Below are 16,837 nucleotides of genomic sequence, written 5' to 3'. Positions count from 1 at the left end.
AATGGTTCAACTGGTTGGTGTGGCGACTACTATTCGGTAGTGCTTTGAAACTTCGGGTATGAAACACGAAATGATAGAACAAAATTGTTTCCAATGGCGATCTGATAATGGCAAACTTCGATGGGCATTAAAACTTCTCATGAAAAAACCATCTACCGTTCGGAAAAGGCGTACAAATTTTCCAATGAGAATTGGCAACTCTCACTGTCACTTGCCTCTATAAATTTCCTCTAAATTTTTTTGCATTCTTCTGTAACCGCTTAATGCAATTTGAAATAACTCTATACTACACTATTTCTACACCTCAAATGTTTTTTGGAAATTTCCAAGCTTCTTAACAATTTGAGCAGCTAAAAAAATTGTCAATTTGATTTGATAGCATTTATTTAGCTTTCCAACAATGCTAGCACTGTGCAAGGCGAATCTATTCAAGGTGATAACAGTAGTAAAAAAAACAAAATTTCAATTTATTTTCTTTTTTCTTTTGGCATTCAGATTGTCAAAGCAAGCTGATTATTTCTAAGGCGGAGGAATTTGCTTTGACAAAAATAATTTGTTTTCAGAGCATTGTTGTTGTTTTGAAAAATACAAATAAAATCGTGACTCTGCTTTAACTTCAACTCTAATGCAATTTTTTTATATAAATGCAAGTGGATGCAAAGGTAAAATATCAGAAGATATGCCGCAGCTAACCGAGCAAAATAATTGAAGAATTCGAGAGGTATAGAGATACATTACCATATTTTTTTTTATTTACTTAGCTACCAGTACTTTTTTACATACCTACCAGTAATTTGTATAGCTGGCTTGAAAACAGAAACTTGTTTACAAGCGTTTCTTACGTTATAATTTAACACGTAATGGGCCATCGAAATCATTCGCGAGTAGGAAAAATAATTCATTCAAAAACACACTTGGCCATATTTAAACCATATTTGTCTTCTTCTTATTGAAAATTACTTCTCACAAACATATGCCGCCATAGTTGTACACAATTTTTAAATAAAATTTTACAATCCACAAGCCAAGACAATAAAAAACATCAAATCAGCAGTTCTACTGGCACATCCAAACGATTCCTCCGGGCAATGTATGAGTAACTTGTGAAACTAAATACCAGTGCTAACAAAAAAGTTAAAATAATCCAAACAAGCATGGCTCAAACTACAATAAAAAATTCGTATGCTCGTGCTTACGTTCGACAATTTTCTAGTAATGAGCATCGGCAGGTGTGCGAGTATTCGTTGCTCATACGCCCGGGCTGTTCGAAAATGTGCAAAATGAACAAAATAGAGAGCTCTACTTTAAGATTGCGGAATATTATATAAAAATTAAATAAGCTGAAAAACTGCGTACCCAGATTTATCTAAAATTTTGTATTTTAACTTTAAAAGTAAAGGGTGGTTTAATTTCACGGGCCGATGTTGAATGTCAACCACGTCTAAACGTCAACGACACCGTTGGACTTCTTTCCTTGGGGTTAATTGAAAGAAAAGGTGTACGTCGATAAGCCAGCAACAATTCAAGAGCTAAAGGATGAGATAATTCGGCTTATTAACGGCATAGAACCTCAGTTATGCTTCAGCGTCATCGAAAATTTGGACCATCGGATGGAGGTGTACCGCCGATGCCGCGGCGGCCATTTGCCCGATATTTTGTTCCGTACGTAATTGAGCCATACCAATATTATCATAATAAAGAGAAATGATAATAATTTTCTAAAAAAGTTGTATTTTATTCAAAATCAACACCGGCCCTTGAAACTTAACCACCCTTTATAAATTTTCACATGATATCTGAAATGCTGACAATAATTAACTTAAATCTAAATTACTTTAAAATAGTAATATTAATAATAGAAAAGGTAGTGAAAGAAAAAATGGGAATGAATACAGGAGGAAAGTGAAATGCATTTATATCTTATAATCTATCTATATATATAAAAATGAAATGATGTTCGTTTGTACGCATTTTTTTGGGCCGATACGAGGCCAATTTTATTCGTTCTTTTTTCATATTATAGGGATCCACTAGGGGAAGGTTTTTAGCAAAAAAAAATTTCTTTTAAATATTTTCTTCATATAAAAAAAAGAAAAAATCAAAATATTGTACAAAACAAAACTTGCTCGATTCTTAGATTAAAGTAAGTTTCGAATCGACATTCATTTTATGTGTACAACTTTTTTTGAATTTTTCGTTATTGTATACAGAAATTTCAAATGATTCGAATGAAAATTTTTTTTTTTTTTATTTCTTCCATAAAATATTACACCTGTCGTTAGACAATAAGTAATTTGATTTACAAAAAGATGGAATGAGAGTGATATTGAAGGGCCAATGCCCCAAAGCTCATTTAGAAGAAATATATACATATTATTTAAAAACAAGTGGTTAACAAACAATGACATATACGATTAGTTGACAATTGATTACAAGGATTTTGCAAGATCTGTTGGTGTTTCACGGTTAAGCCGACTTTGGGTAGATTTTTCTTTATTTGGTAGTCTTCTCATCATAGGATTTGTATGCGTTAATAGTCTATTTATGTGTCTTCTGCTAGCGCTTTGTATTGTTTCATCAATAGTATCGATGTCAAGGTCGCGATGAATATCTGCGTTAGGTACCAAGGTGCATTAGTTAAGGTGCTAAGTATTTATGAAAATAATGTTTCAATTCAATTGAGCAATGCTTTCTTTGACCAATTCTATATGGAAATGAATGCGTTTGCAAACGATGTTTTCGGCTATGAACAAATGTTGGAATCGAATGAAAAAGGAAAGAAACGCGAAATGATAAAAAAAAATCTTGGAAAATTTAAAATGAATGGTGCTTCATTGGAAAAATTCAAAGGTAATAAGAACATACACAAGATAAAGTTAGAATTCGAATTTTTAGATTTATTTTGTTTATTTCTCATTTTTTCAGAAGTACACCACACAACAACTCATTCCAACTCTGATTTTGAAATCCTGTTGGAATTGGTGATCGATAATTTTGTCACTATAATGGTCAATGGAAATTTGCGTGTATCAGACCCTGCATATTATTTACCATATCAACTTTTTATGGAACATATGGACCAAATGAACACAAAAAAATAATTTAGTTTTGTTTTGATTTTTTGCAACATTCTGGTTTTCAGTTAATACAATAAAAACAATACTGTTTTTTCGTGAACACAAAATTCTAAATTTATTACGTTGTTTGTTTAGAATTTTTTTAGAAAAAAAGTAAATTTTTTGGTTTTGAGGAAATTTGTTTATTGTTGCTATTTGTGAAAGCGTAGATATTTGTAAGTATTTGACTATAATCCTAAAAGTTAATGGAATACCACTATGACACATAGAAAACATTTTTTCAAAGGGGTGTTTTTCGAAAATTATAAAAAAAATTGTTTTCAAAAATTTTGAAGAAATAAAGTAAAATAAAAAAATTTCGAAAACATGAAATTTTTTCAAAACCAAATTTTCCTCAAAAAGATAAAAGAAATTTCTTCGAAGAGGTGTTTTTCTAAAATTACAAAAAAAAAATTCAAAAATTTTAAACAAATAAAATACAATAAAATAAAACTTTTTTCAAAACAAAATTTTCTGAAAACCAAACAAAATTAAAAAAAAAGGTGTTTTCAAAGCATTTCATATTCCACTATTAATAGAGAATACATTTTTTCGAGGGGGTGTTTTTCAAAGCGGAAAAAAATCTTTTTTAACAAATCAATTTAAACTTTTACAAAAGTATGAAATTTTTTCAAGAACAAAATTTTCTCAAAAACGTTAAATTAAAAAAAAATAGTTTTTTCAAAATATCTAATTTTCAGCAATTAACTGAGAAGAAATTTGTTAGAGCGAAGTGTTTTTCAAAACTTCAAAAAACACTTTTTAACCAAAAAAAATAAACCTTTTTTCAAAAACAACAGGAATGATAACATTGCCTAACAATTTCTGCACTTTTGCACAGTCTAAAGAGGCATTGATACAGAGTGTATTTCCAAACATAGTTCAACATTACAAAAACCATGATTGACTCAGCGAAAGAGCAATTTTAGCTGGGAAAAATAAGGACGTCAATGATATAAATTCAGCTATTTTAGATCAAATACCTGGTGACATAGTTGCGTATAAGTCAATGGACACTATTACTGATCAAGATGAGGTCGTAAATTATCCAACTGAATTCTTAAACTCACTCGATTTGCCAGGCTTACCACCTCATAATTTACGATTAAAAATTGGAGCACCGATTATTATGCTGCGCAATAGTAATGTGCCCCGGTACCAGACTCGCTGTGAAGAAGCTAATGGGTAACGTTATCGAAGCAACAATTTTGAAAGGGAAGTACAAAGGAGAAGACATTTTGATACCCTGAATTCCGCTGATTCCGGCGGATTTACCATTCGATTTCAAACGTTTGCAGTTCCCTATTCGCCTTGCCTTCGCTATGAGAATTAATAAGGCGCAAGGACAGTCTCTACAAATGTGCGGTATTAATTTAGAATACCCAATTTTTTCTCATGGACAATTGTATGTAGCTTGCTCACGAGTTGGCAAACCATCGTCATTATTCACGCGAAAGATGAAAAAACCAAAAACGTTGTCTACCAAAAAGTGTTACAATAAAGTTCGAATGAAATTGTATCAAAGAATTTGCTTTGTTTCGTATTAATTTTATTCTCTTTCAGCAAATCATTGAATTTATCGTCTAGCGAAGCGGGCGAGGGTACGCTAGTATTATAATATAATATTGGGTGTGGGAATAAGTTTCTGCCCTCGTAAAAGATGTGTGGCTACTGATACTATTTTTGTGTTCGCTCTAGTAATATACTGGTGATTTGAAGGTGTATACCCTATGATCAGAAAGTAGCGGGAATGTTTAACTTAAACGAACCGCGCACTTGGGAACCGGTCTTTATGTTGGTAGGACTGTAAGAAACACATCTTTCACTATTTATCCGTTTTGAAGCGTTTGAGAGATGCTGTATGTCGCAATCGGCCGGAAATATGCTGAAGGCCATCCCTTCGTCGGCCTACCAGGGGTGCATGGAGGACTCGATTAAACGTTGGCACATGTGTGCTGCTTTAGACGGGTCATATTTTGAAGGAGATAAATTACGGTACTTTCAGATCATAGGGTATGTGATGTCTCGATCACAGTAGTTTGAAGAGTAAAGATCCTTTTTTATCTGACGTCAAAATGTCTACGTTCGTCCCGAAAAAACAGCATTTGCGGGAACTCATGCTTCATTATTACCCTTTAAAGGAATGTGCAGCTGAAACGTGTCGTATATTGATTAATATTTACGGTAATCATTTGGTGGAGTGTAAGATGCTTCTTGAACGGCAGAAAAGAAAAGATTTTCTGCATCGTATCGTCACAGGCTAGGAAAAATGGATCTATTAGGATAACCCTAACCGTCGAAAATGTTTGAGCCTGCCAGGTGAACCAGGTCCATCGACAGCGAAAAAAATATATATTAACCTTTCACGTAAATAAAAAAATAATTAGGAGTTTGTACCCCAAAAAAAACAATTCTTGGCAGACAAATAATTTTCAAGGCTACAGCCAAGTATTCTAGCTCGCCAAACAGAAATATAACCATGTCTACCGATCCCATATACGTAGCCTAAGCATTGTTAAATGCTATATTAACTTTATTTAAAGCTACTGAATCCATTTTACTGTATACTACCTCAGCGCAGGTGATAAGTGGTATAATTAGCTGGATTGCTAATTGACGCCTGGTTTCAGCTGCTGTAAATGTAGCTGAGATTCTCAGTTTTCGCAGTTTGCTGTTTTTATACGGTCATTACATGTAAGTTTAGAGCTCAAAATGAGTCCTAAATTTTTTACTTTATCCAGAGATTAGGAAGATTCCACAGGTTAGGAATATTGTCAACAAATACTACACAATTTTTTCGCCACGTTGTTCACTTTTTCTTGTTCGAGAGCAAATAGCCTCCATCCTACACGGTGCTGTGCTGTTATTTTTGCGCCGTCTCATGTGATGTCGGCATCTGCTAGCTCGCGGACCATCGACCTTATCTAAGTATTCTTTGGCCGAGCGAGATCTCTGCCCTAGAGAGCTCCAGTCTGGTGAAATTCTCGTAATGCGATCTAAGCGTGTGGCCTATCAATCGTCACTTTCTGCGTTTGATTTGCCTTAGAATAGGTTCCTCAAGCGTTGGTCTCTACAGCGCGTCGTTGCTGATGGTGTTCGGCCAGAATATTTTAAGATGATGTGGAGGAATTTGTTGCCGAAAGATTGTAGCCTCTGTGTGATGGCTCTAACACCAACCATTTTTCACTTCCGTACAACAATACAGACTTTACACATGAGCTGAATATTCGCAGTTTGAAGCGCCTAGGAGATTTGCAAACTCGCCCATACTGTATGCATCCGCCCGAACGCCGCCCTTGCTTTGTTTAGCCTGTAGTTAACATCTTCATCTGCTTCCCCCTTTGCCGTGAGAGTGCAGCCGAGGCAGCAGAAGCTTTCGACAAAATCCACCGCGCACCCGTCAACACGTAATATTTCTTGCTTTATTGTGATTGGCTCTCATAGCCTTCGTGTTGAAGATATTTGATCTGCAATCCAAGAGTGCGCGCCAGCGTGACAAGCTTGTCTGCCTTTGCTGGCATGTCAGTGAGTTTGTGAGAGAGGAGGCAGATGTCATCAGCGAAATCCAGGTCCTCAAGAGAAATTTCATACGATGCACGGGCGATGGCGAAGAGAAGGGATGACAACGGACAACTTTGCCATATGACTGTGTTGCTGGTCAATGAGTCGCTGATGCTACCGTTGTGAAGCACAGCCAGTTCGGAGTTCCCATAAAGGGCTCTGACGAGGCGAATTATCCAGCCATATTGAGTCTCGTTTGATTTTGTAAGGCATATAAGTAAGTAAAAATATTTAGACGCATTTAAACATAAAGAATTTTCACCAGCTCAAACAGAGATAGCAGACAGATCACAGTTAATTTTGAAACATAAATCCACTGGGGACAAGTCCAGTTGTATGTCATCTCTCAACTATTGTTTTAATTCAGTTTCTCTTGCAAATTTTGTAGTTTTGGAACTTCTTTGCGGCCGGAATTTATACTTTGAAAAAATTAAAAAAAAAAAAACAAGCGCATACTTGTACATAATAAAATGCTTGTGATTTCTTATCAATAGACAAGCAAACTTAATCATTCAAATTAATCATTTCGCATTTTTCTGATTTCGCTTGACGCCGTCGACGGAGGCAAAGCAAGTAAAATCGATTTTAATTAAATGACGAATAACATTGACTAACATCAACCGATTTTTCTTTATTAAAATACACGCGAAGTTTTGAAGCTAAAAATTTTCTTAATATATTCGCGTGCATTATTAAATATTTATCTACACATTTACATGCATATATACATATATATGGAATGTATCATATATAAATATGTATGTACTATATGTATGCATGTAAGCGCAAGTATACTGCTTTAAATGGCTTTGCATGGCTGCTTGCGTGCTTGCAACGTGCATCAGATAGCGCGGGCACTCACACATATGCACTCAGATGCATCGAAAATGTAATCTTTCCAGCTTTACGGTCGCATGCATGTTTTATTCTTGCAATTCATATACATGCAAGTACAATACAAATTCACACACACACAAACATGCATGAAGCCTTACATATGTATGCGCACCTATCCGTTAAAAAAATGCTAGCAGCTGTATCACATCGCGTACATTGCCAGTAGCGCGGTCCATTCGCATTGTTAACTAATAAATTCAAATATCGGCAACAAGCCGCTAGCTCACATTTTACACACATTTTTGTTTTTGTTTTTTTAGTGGGCGAACCAATCCTACTTTGCCCGCTGTTGCTGGCGCTAAAATCATTTGGCGGCTTGCTTTCTTATCGCTGCTCACGAAATTTCACATTATTGTTGTTGTGCATTTAAGTATTCTTAGCGTGCGCTGTTGCAATTTATTCTAATTAAAGCAAATATTCATGTCGTCAGCTTTGCTAGTGATGGAGCAGATGCAGCGAGCGCCACACACCCGCAGATTTGCATGAATTATTTTGTTTTTGTTGCCGCACTACTGGTTGTTGGAGCAATTTTTTGTTGTGCTTTGTGAAACTATTTTGCGCATATCTTTGTGCAATTTGTGTGAATCAATTTGTATTTTGTTAATGATCGGTGAGGTTCTGTATGTGTCTATATTTAGCTGAATCAATTTCGCAATTAAAATTGGATATCGAGATGAATATTTCATATTTTTATATGGCTTGAGGTGCTCCATACGGTTAAAGATGACTTTTATTTCATCTGCTATGCACTCCGAATGTATATCAGCACTCATTTTCACAAAGAAGATGTTTTTCCTCCACAGTGATGGAGGTTCAATAAGTACAATCTTCGATAAGATTAGGCTTAAGTGACTGTTACAAAAGGGTCATACTCAGGGTCACACATCTCTAAAATTTAAAAGAGATATTGATATGGGAAATGTGACTTGAGAGAATATGTTGAGCATGAAATCATTCTCCAAACAACAACTATCAAATTTCATGGTAGAGATGCATATCTAACAGTGTCCTGTGAATATTGATAGCTGCGTATTCTTCTGACCAAATCTGGCAGTTCGGCTTCGTCCGGATACCGTCTAGCGCTGCTTAGTTGGCATGGTGCCAATCTGTCCAACAGAAACTGCAGGCTGTTATTTTCCAGTTATTGTGACCTGATGCCCCTATCAGCTTGATAAAACGTTTGGCTATCGGTTTGAATGTTGACCCCTTTAAACAAAATTAAAGCAGCAGGCGGCTGGTCAATTCGTATTTCAGAAATGTACAAGCTTATATTTAAGATTGATGAAGAGCTTCTAATTATATCGTAACACTTTGAACGATGCCGTCAATAATTTCCCTAGGAAAATCCAGTACAGCAATGCTATAGTAAATAAATATCGAGTCTGCATTAAATTTTCTTTTCATCAACGGTTTCCATTATCTCAACTACTGCAGCACGCACGGTATCCATAGATATTAAAGTCGCTGCTTGAACCAAACATTTTTTGAGAGGTCTTCGACAGGCCACGTTCTTAAATTCTGACCACAAACTATAGTCCAATGGATTCAGGTCTGGACTTCCAGTTGGTCAAACTTCTACGGCTATGAACGCAGGAATATTGTTTTTAAACCACTGCTGGGTGGTTTTCGCCTTATGAACTGGAGCGGCATCTTGCTGAAGATCCAACGCTCTCCATTGAAGAGAGTACCGCTCAACTGCTTTACCACGGCTTCGAAGACACCCTCCTGGTACACTTTTGCCTCAGTCTTAACCCCTTCTTCACATAAATGAAGAGATGTAACGCCTTTACAAGACACTCCCCACCAAACCCGTACGGTGACTGGACGGTGGCCACTCTGAACCCTTGCACAAGATTTTTTGCGTTTTTAGAAGTTTTAGCATAGATTTTGTTATGAACCGGCTCAAAGCATTTCAAAAGCCGATATCCATCAAAAAAAGGTGATGCTGTCTGTTTGGTGGAATTTTAAAGGAGCTTTTACCGGATAACACAACAATTAATTCGGAAGTCTACTGTCATCAGCTGGACAAACTGAATGATGCACTTCCACAAAAAAGGCCAGAATTAATCAACAGAAAAGGTGTAGAGTTCCACCAAGATAATGTGAGACCTCATACAAGTTTGGTAACTCGCCAAAAGCTTTTACAGCTTGGATGGGATGTACTGTCACACCCACCATATTCTTAAGACCTGGCCCCTTCGGATTATTATTTGTTCCGGTTACTGCAAAATTTTTTGGACGGTAAAACCTTTACCTCAACTGAACACGTCAAAAATCACCTGGATCAGTTTTTTGCCAACAAAGACCAAAAATTGCATGAGGTGTTGGATCAGAATGGCCAATATATAATTTAATTAAATATTTATTCATTATACGAAGATCGTCTTTCATTTTCACCACAAAAAAAAGAAATTATTATACTTTGCGAACAACCCAATAGCTTCGTTTGATACCTATATTAAGCAGAGATGATAAATTGCCAAGACGGGTCTTCAGATATTGTGAAATACGAAATTGAGCAAATAACTTCGGCTGTCACGGCACTTCGGAGATTCGGCAGCCGAGTTCTGCACAACCATTTCACACACTCGTCCAATCAGTCGTTGCCCAGATGGCAACAAAATGACATGAGTGAGGACTGCGTTGACCAACAACCAACACAACACACCAACACAATTCCAGTTTCTTCGTAAACATACTGCTGTCATGTTCCCATTGCGTAAGCCAATCAGCTGATTCTCTCAAATTTGAGCCAGTTAACGGTGTGATATTGGCCACACCTTCTGAATTTTTTTCGACATGCATGTTAATATCCTGAGTATACGCGTTTAAAATTATTTATTGAAAATTTATTGGTTTCAAACTTTAAAACCCTTTACAAAAAAAAAAACAAAAAACAAATAAGTGATGAGAAAATTAAAAACTGAGTATACAGTATTACTATTACAAGTATTACTATACAATATATAAAACCTATAGTTTCATAAAAAAAGTTGTTTCCCAAAAAAAATATTGGTTTTTGTTGCACGGTGTAACAAATCACATTTCTCAGAGATTTATTATCTACAGTATAGTCCAAACGATTGTCGTACCTGAGTGGGCCTATGCATAACTACCACTCATTGAGTCGGGATTCGAGACTTACTGTAGAAATCGACGTTACTTAGGAGTCATTGACACGACTCCGAGACTATTTCTGTCTTTAAATTAATTTCTCACATGAAACCATCTATAATTCGTACTTTGCCGTTTGAAACGGCCGTTCAAAAATAAAACCTACTTAATTGTTTGGGATAAACCATTTTTTATTTTTCGACAAAGTCTCCTTTTAGGCTTACGGCGGCCGCCGTAGCCGAACGGGTTGGTGCGTGATTACCATTCGGAATTCACAGAGAGAACGTAGGTTCGAATCTCGGTGAAACACCAAAATTAAGAAAAACATTTTTCTAATAGCGGTCGCCCCTCGGCAGGCAATGGCGAACCTCCGAGTGTATTTCTGCCATGAAAAAGCTCCTCATAAAAAATAGCCGCCGTTCGGAATCGGCTTAAAACTGTAGGTCCCTCCATTTGTGGAACAACATCAAGACGCACACCACAGGAGCAGCTCGGCCAAACACCTAAAAAGGGTGTACGCGCCAATTATACCTACATACATACTTCATCCAACAGTGTTCTAGTTTATTGATTGTTGTTTGAAAAATAGGATTTGTCCAAGTCTAAAAAATAGTCTTTCGTTTTTGCAAACATCTACTCGTTTGTATAAAATATTTGCCCGCCAGCGATTTCTTCCGAGGGGGCCAAGTATGGAGAATAGGAGGAATGTGGGACGAGTTGGAAACCAATTTCCAATAATTTTGCGACCACGACCAATTTCGTGAGCTGGTGCGTTGTCGTGATAGAAAAGGGAAATCACACAACTTCCTCGGTTCAAGCGAATGCCAAACACAAAGAAATAGACCGATTTGGCTGAAATTTGATGTGCGTTCTACATAGGGTTTTTTAATAAGAAATGTTATTTTGATATTCAAAGAAAAATATTGTTTTTTTATATAAATGATCGGATGTTTATTTCATTACAAAGAGGAAGGTATGCCGTTAATAGTGGAAAATAAGATCAGGCAAATTACCACCACGACCACGCTTACAGGACAATATCCCTTTCATGAAATGTTCCATAACCGAATTGCAAAGTGGTTGCCCTATGTCTTCGATAGCCTCACGAATTCCATCTTTGAGGTCTTGAATCGACCCTGGGCTGTTGGCGTAGACCTTCTCTTTCACTTAGCCCCAAAGAAAAAAGTCACAATTCCGGCCATAACAGATCGTTAATCATCTCTTGATAGTGCAATCCATTCACCTGTAACACCTGTTATTGGAAAACCCTTTACTACTAACTAAACATAACCTCTATGTATATTCGCCGGTAGTGCCCTCTTTTAGACTTTGCACAGACTTTTCAAACTACTCTCGTATTAAGTGTATATATTGAGTGATGGAAATTTTCACTTTGACCTTTATGCGCTTGGCTGTTGCTACACTGCAGCTACCCAATTGCAAGTGTCAAATGTGATTTGCAAAAAATATAAATATTCCGACAAGGTGATTAACTTTGTGCCACCTTATATTACTACTTATACAGTTTTCAATAACTCCAAACATATTTTTGATCTGTGCTGGTCCTATAGCTGCGCAGTCCATCGTACAACGTTCTCCTACGTGCGTACTTATGTGTGAAAGTATGCGGACTTATATGTTATTATGTGCTTACTATTTTTGACTAAGCGTCAAAAACTTTTCCCAGCATCCTAATAGTTGTATTGTGTAGTGCGTGTGTATTGTTATACGTACATATGTACATGTGTATGTATGTATGCTGTGTGGGTAGCTGGTAATTGAAAATCGCTGTTGCTCTGTATAGCAAACTTTTTTGGGCGTGTTTCTTTATGTTAGATAATTTTTTCACATCAATTCAATTTTTATGCAGGCAGGACACTGAGATTCGCATATTATTCTATCTATATTTTTCAGCTGATTGTGGATTTTTGAGAACTGAGTAAAAAATTACATCCTAAGTAGAAATGTTTCATACATTTCCATTGCTCTTATACATACAAACACTTTTACTGTGGTTTATCCCATTTTAGAGTCAACGATTGACATAATTTTTCACTAGCACATAGGTGTGTGTGTATATACACACATATGTGGATATGTATGTATTATTGCTAAATCCTTTTGTAACAAATATCGCACCAGTGCTTCGTACTACATTTCATGAAAATTTATTAATATTTTTTCTTCAAAATTGTTACACTCAGCAATTTGCTCACACAGATTTTTCTCTTTTTTCATCATTACTTCATCGCATATATGTACATACACGCCCACCAACCAACAGAGACAAAATAGACAGGGTATAGATAGAGAATTTAAGAAGCACCTCTCTAACTATCGAACACTTATGCACCCGTTCACGCGTACGCCACCAACTTCGCTATGCCACTGAAATAAAGTCCAGCATTCAAACAATCAAGCGACTCGTTTTAATCCTTAACATCCTGAAAAAGCTCAAAAGTGTTATCTTACAAGAGCTTTTGACTGTCGTAAAGCTCTTGTTTACTGCTAAATTAAATTTTTAATTTCTCCATTTGGCTTCTTCTCTGTATTCGTCACATTTTTGGTATTTTGGTTTACACTTTCGCTTTCATCCGCATTTCTTGTTTTGCTTCATCAGCTGTTCATCACGGCCTTATCACTTATCACTCGCCCATTGATCAGCTGTTCAGTCGTGTTCGAGTGGTTGGTTTACCGAAATGTGCTGCTCTGGCTGCTGATAAGTGTTCGTATCGACGAATAAGACACAGCGGCTGTTTATGTTTATTTTGCTTTTTGTTTATATTTTACCGGTAGCAGCGGAGCTTTTTGGTCACATTAACATTGAGATACATATGAGAATATATGTATGCAAGTATGTATGTACTATGTGATAGATATGTGTAGTTACATATGCAAGTATATATGTATGTATGTATGTGTATAAATCAGTGATGCCCATACTTGCAAGTTCGTTTTGGTTTTGTAAAACTTGTAGGTGTTCATTTTCCAAAATTACTACTCGTCTATGTTCACTCATAAAAAAAATTGTATATATACATAAATTCATACGCATATACCTACGCCGTTCTGCGAGGAATATAAAATATAAAAAATCTACCCTACATATGTAAGTATAACAACCAACCAAGAAGAGAGTTCGAGGCTCCAGGCGGGAAACGTAGTCTTCTTTTCGCTATACCCTATGCTCAGAAAATACCGGGAATGTTTAACTTAAACGAACCGCGCACGTGGGAACCGGTCCATATTTTTTTCTTATGTTGGTAGGACTGTAAGACTACCACATGTTTATCCGTTTTGAAGCGTTTGAGAGATGATGTACGTCGCAGTCGGCCGGAAATGTGGGCAAACAATTCTTAGATTCTGCATGATAATAATGCGCCATTGCACCGAGTCCAAATTGTGCTGGATTATTTGATCAAACACCAAGTAAATACCATGGTGCAAGCACCGTATTCACCTGATATGGCCCCGCACGACTTCTTTTTGTTTCCCAAGTTGAAGTTACCACTTCGTGGAAGGAGATTTCAGTCGTTAGAAGAGATCAAAGAGAATGCGACGAAGGAGCTGTAGGCCTTCCCTTCGTCGGCCTTCCAGGGGTGCATGGAGGGCTCGGTTAAGCGTTGGCACATGTGTGTTGCTTCAGACGGGTCATATTTTGAAGGAGATAAAATAAATTTGCCTGAAATTTTACACTGTTTTGGTTATTTAAACATTCCCGGTACTTTCAAATTATAGGGTACAAAACTCTAGATTTTTCGCTTCTCTGTAGGCAAATTAAGTTGAAACTCTATAATAATAAACAATAATCAGAGCTTGTGTTAGCTTATGCTTCTGAAACCTGGGAGATGCGCTCATTTGAGCGAAAAAATCGACGCCACATTCTTGGACTGGTGTGGGTAGATCACGTCAACTATCGGATACGCTACAACGTTGAATGCCTAGTTGAGCTAAACGACTTCCCAAACACCGACTTCATCAAGCTTCAGCGTGTAAAGTGAGCTGGGCATGTTCGGAAGATGGACCGAAACGAAATTGCAAAAACCAAAATCTACAATGGTAAGCTAAAGGAAACCCTGAATTGATACAGTTAATGACGACGCCAAGATTTTTGGACTGAAAAACTGGAGGATGTTTGCAAAGGATCGAGGTTCTTGGTCGAAGTTATTGAGGTAGGCCAAGATTCAACTTGGGACCTCACGCCAACAAATATGATATATATATATCATAGGCCGAGCTTCTCCTATTTGTGGCGTGCGTCTTGATGTATTCCACAAATGGGGTGACCTGCACTTTTACACTGCCTCCGAATGGGAGATAATTTTTTTAGGATACACACGGAGGTTTCTGATTGTCTGAAGAGGATAATGTGCATTAGAAACAACTTTTTCTATCATTTTAATGTTCCATGAACTGAGTTTCGGTTAAAATTCTTGCCTTTTCATTAACAATACAATACTACAATCGAGGATAAGTCCTAGGTGACACATTTGATGAATACCCACGAAAGCCGCAGCCCCGTCTTGCGCTATTTATCTATTGCGATAGAGAATCGTACAGTGAATCGTACCTTTAGGGGAAAAGTTTTTGGGGAAGAGAGACTTTTAGGGGGTGGAAAATACTTCCATTTTTTAATTTTTTTAAATTTACATATTATTTCTAAATCACAATTTCAACTTAAAAATGTTTATATACAGTTATGATACTTGACTTTTGATTGAATATTCCGCCTTAGGGATGTTTGTTATTTGTATAACGAGATTTTAGTATGAATATTTCGCTTATTGAGGCCTTCCATGCTGAAAATATTCCCTCTTAAGTCCTTTCTATCGATCCATTCGTTCGCGGACATGAAAACTTAAATAAAAATGTAGATATCTTAGCGATACCACCTTCATCAAAAAGTTCGCGGAAAATATTCAGAAAATTTTAAATACAAGTTTGTGGTTTTCCTCTGAAATTATCGACTTCAAAGTACTCTCCATCAATAAGAAATTCGTTGTTTATGCCAATAACGCACTTATGCCAGCGTATCGTACAGCTCTCGAAGCATTTCTGGAACTCTATTTCCGGTATAGCTATTAGAGTCGTCTTCGATTCTACCATTACTTCCCTTCGGCTGTTAAAACGCGTTCCCCGTTGTGGTTTTTTAACTCGATCGAACAAAAAAAAATCGCAGGGCTCTGATATGGCTCAGATAAATTCGATGGCTGTTGGATCGTATTCGTAACAGTGCATTTAATGAATGTTTGGTCGGACTCAGCCTTTGAAATCATGTTTTAGGCGATATCAACGCGTTGCCTTTTTTGCATGAAATTCAGGCCCTTTGGGACCAACTTTGCAGTAACACGACGCAAACCCAAATCATTAATTGCACTATTTGCTCTCTGTTAGTTAATTTGCGGTTATTGATTAACTCGAAAAATTCAAAAAAAATTCAGTTTAATAAAAATAATAGTTATAATTATTTACTCTCTACATCCTTTGGGCCCCATTGATACCACCTATTTTGAAATTTCAAACAATTCAATAATTACATGAAAAGTTGTAATGTTCTTATTTTCATAAACTCTAAAGGCATGGCTGTTGTAAAAGTTCGGTCATAGGCTGGTTTCTTTCAATGCTTTAAAAATGACTATTCAATATTTTTCAATGATGTTTGCCTTATTATGAAGAATATGACCTAATTGCCCCTCGGCAGCCAATGGCAAACCCCCGAGTGCATTTCTACCATGAAAAAGCTCCTCATAAAAGCAATTTGCCTTTTGTCATAACACTTTTTGCTATAAAGCAAGTGAAATAATTTAATTTTTATAAATTTATAAATAAATATGAATTCCAAAAAAATACCTTCTGCTCAAATATGAACGAGAGTTATCAATAAAACAATATCAACAGTTTTTTTTTTTTTAATTATTGTATACTTTCTGGGAAATAAGAAAATATGCTCCTGTATGTAGACTTAAGTGCTTCGCTGTAGCACGCAGTGCGATCACCAGAGCTGGCCCTAATTCAAATTCACGTTCAGAATAAATTAGCTTCTCTACATCTGCTGATGAGCTTTTCGAGCCCTTAATATGGAAACTTCACTTTATCACATAGTCACAGAGGTGAAAGTGCTTCTTATTTGAAATGATTTTTTTTTAGTA

At 36.4% G+C, this 16,837-nt stretch overlaps 2 protein-coding genes across 2 annotated transcripts in view; one reads left to right on the top strand and one right to left on the bottom strand.

Annotated features, from left to right (window-relative positions):
- Positions 1–13,071, bottom strand: part of LOC128864996 (glutamate [NMDA] receptor subunit 1) — a 58,255-nt gene extending 45,184 nt beyond the window's left edge. The window contains exon 1 of the mRNA XM_054104834.1: positions 13,015–13,071. The gene's annotated coding sequence lies outside the window, so the exon portion shown is untranslated. The remainder of the gene's footprint in view (positions 1–13,014) is intronic.
- LOC128864986 (inositol 1,4,5-trisphosphate receptor) overlaps positions 1–16,837 on the top strand; it is a 52,900-nt gene that overhangs the window by 3,536 nt on the left and 32,527 nt on the right. The window lies entirely within an intron of this gene.

This window comes from Anastrepha ludens, chromosome 2, assembly GCF_028408465.1.
Source record: "Anastrepha ludens isolate Willacy chromosome 2, idAnaLude1.1, whole genome shotgun sequence".
Lineage (NCBI taxonomy): Eukaryota > Metazoa > Arthropoda > Insecta > Diptera > Tephritidae > Anastrepha > Anastrepha ludens.
This window is presented reverse-complemented; position numbering and strand designations above follow the sequence as displayed.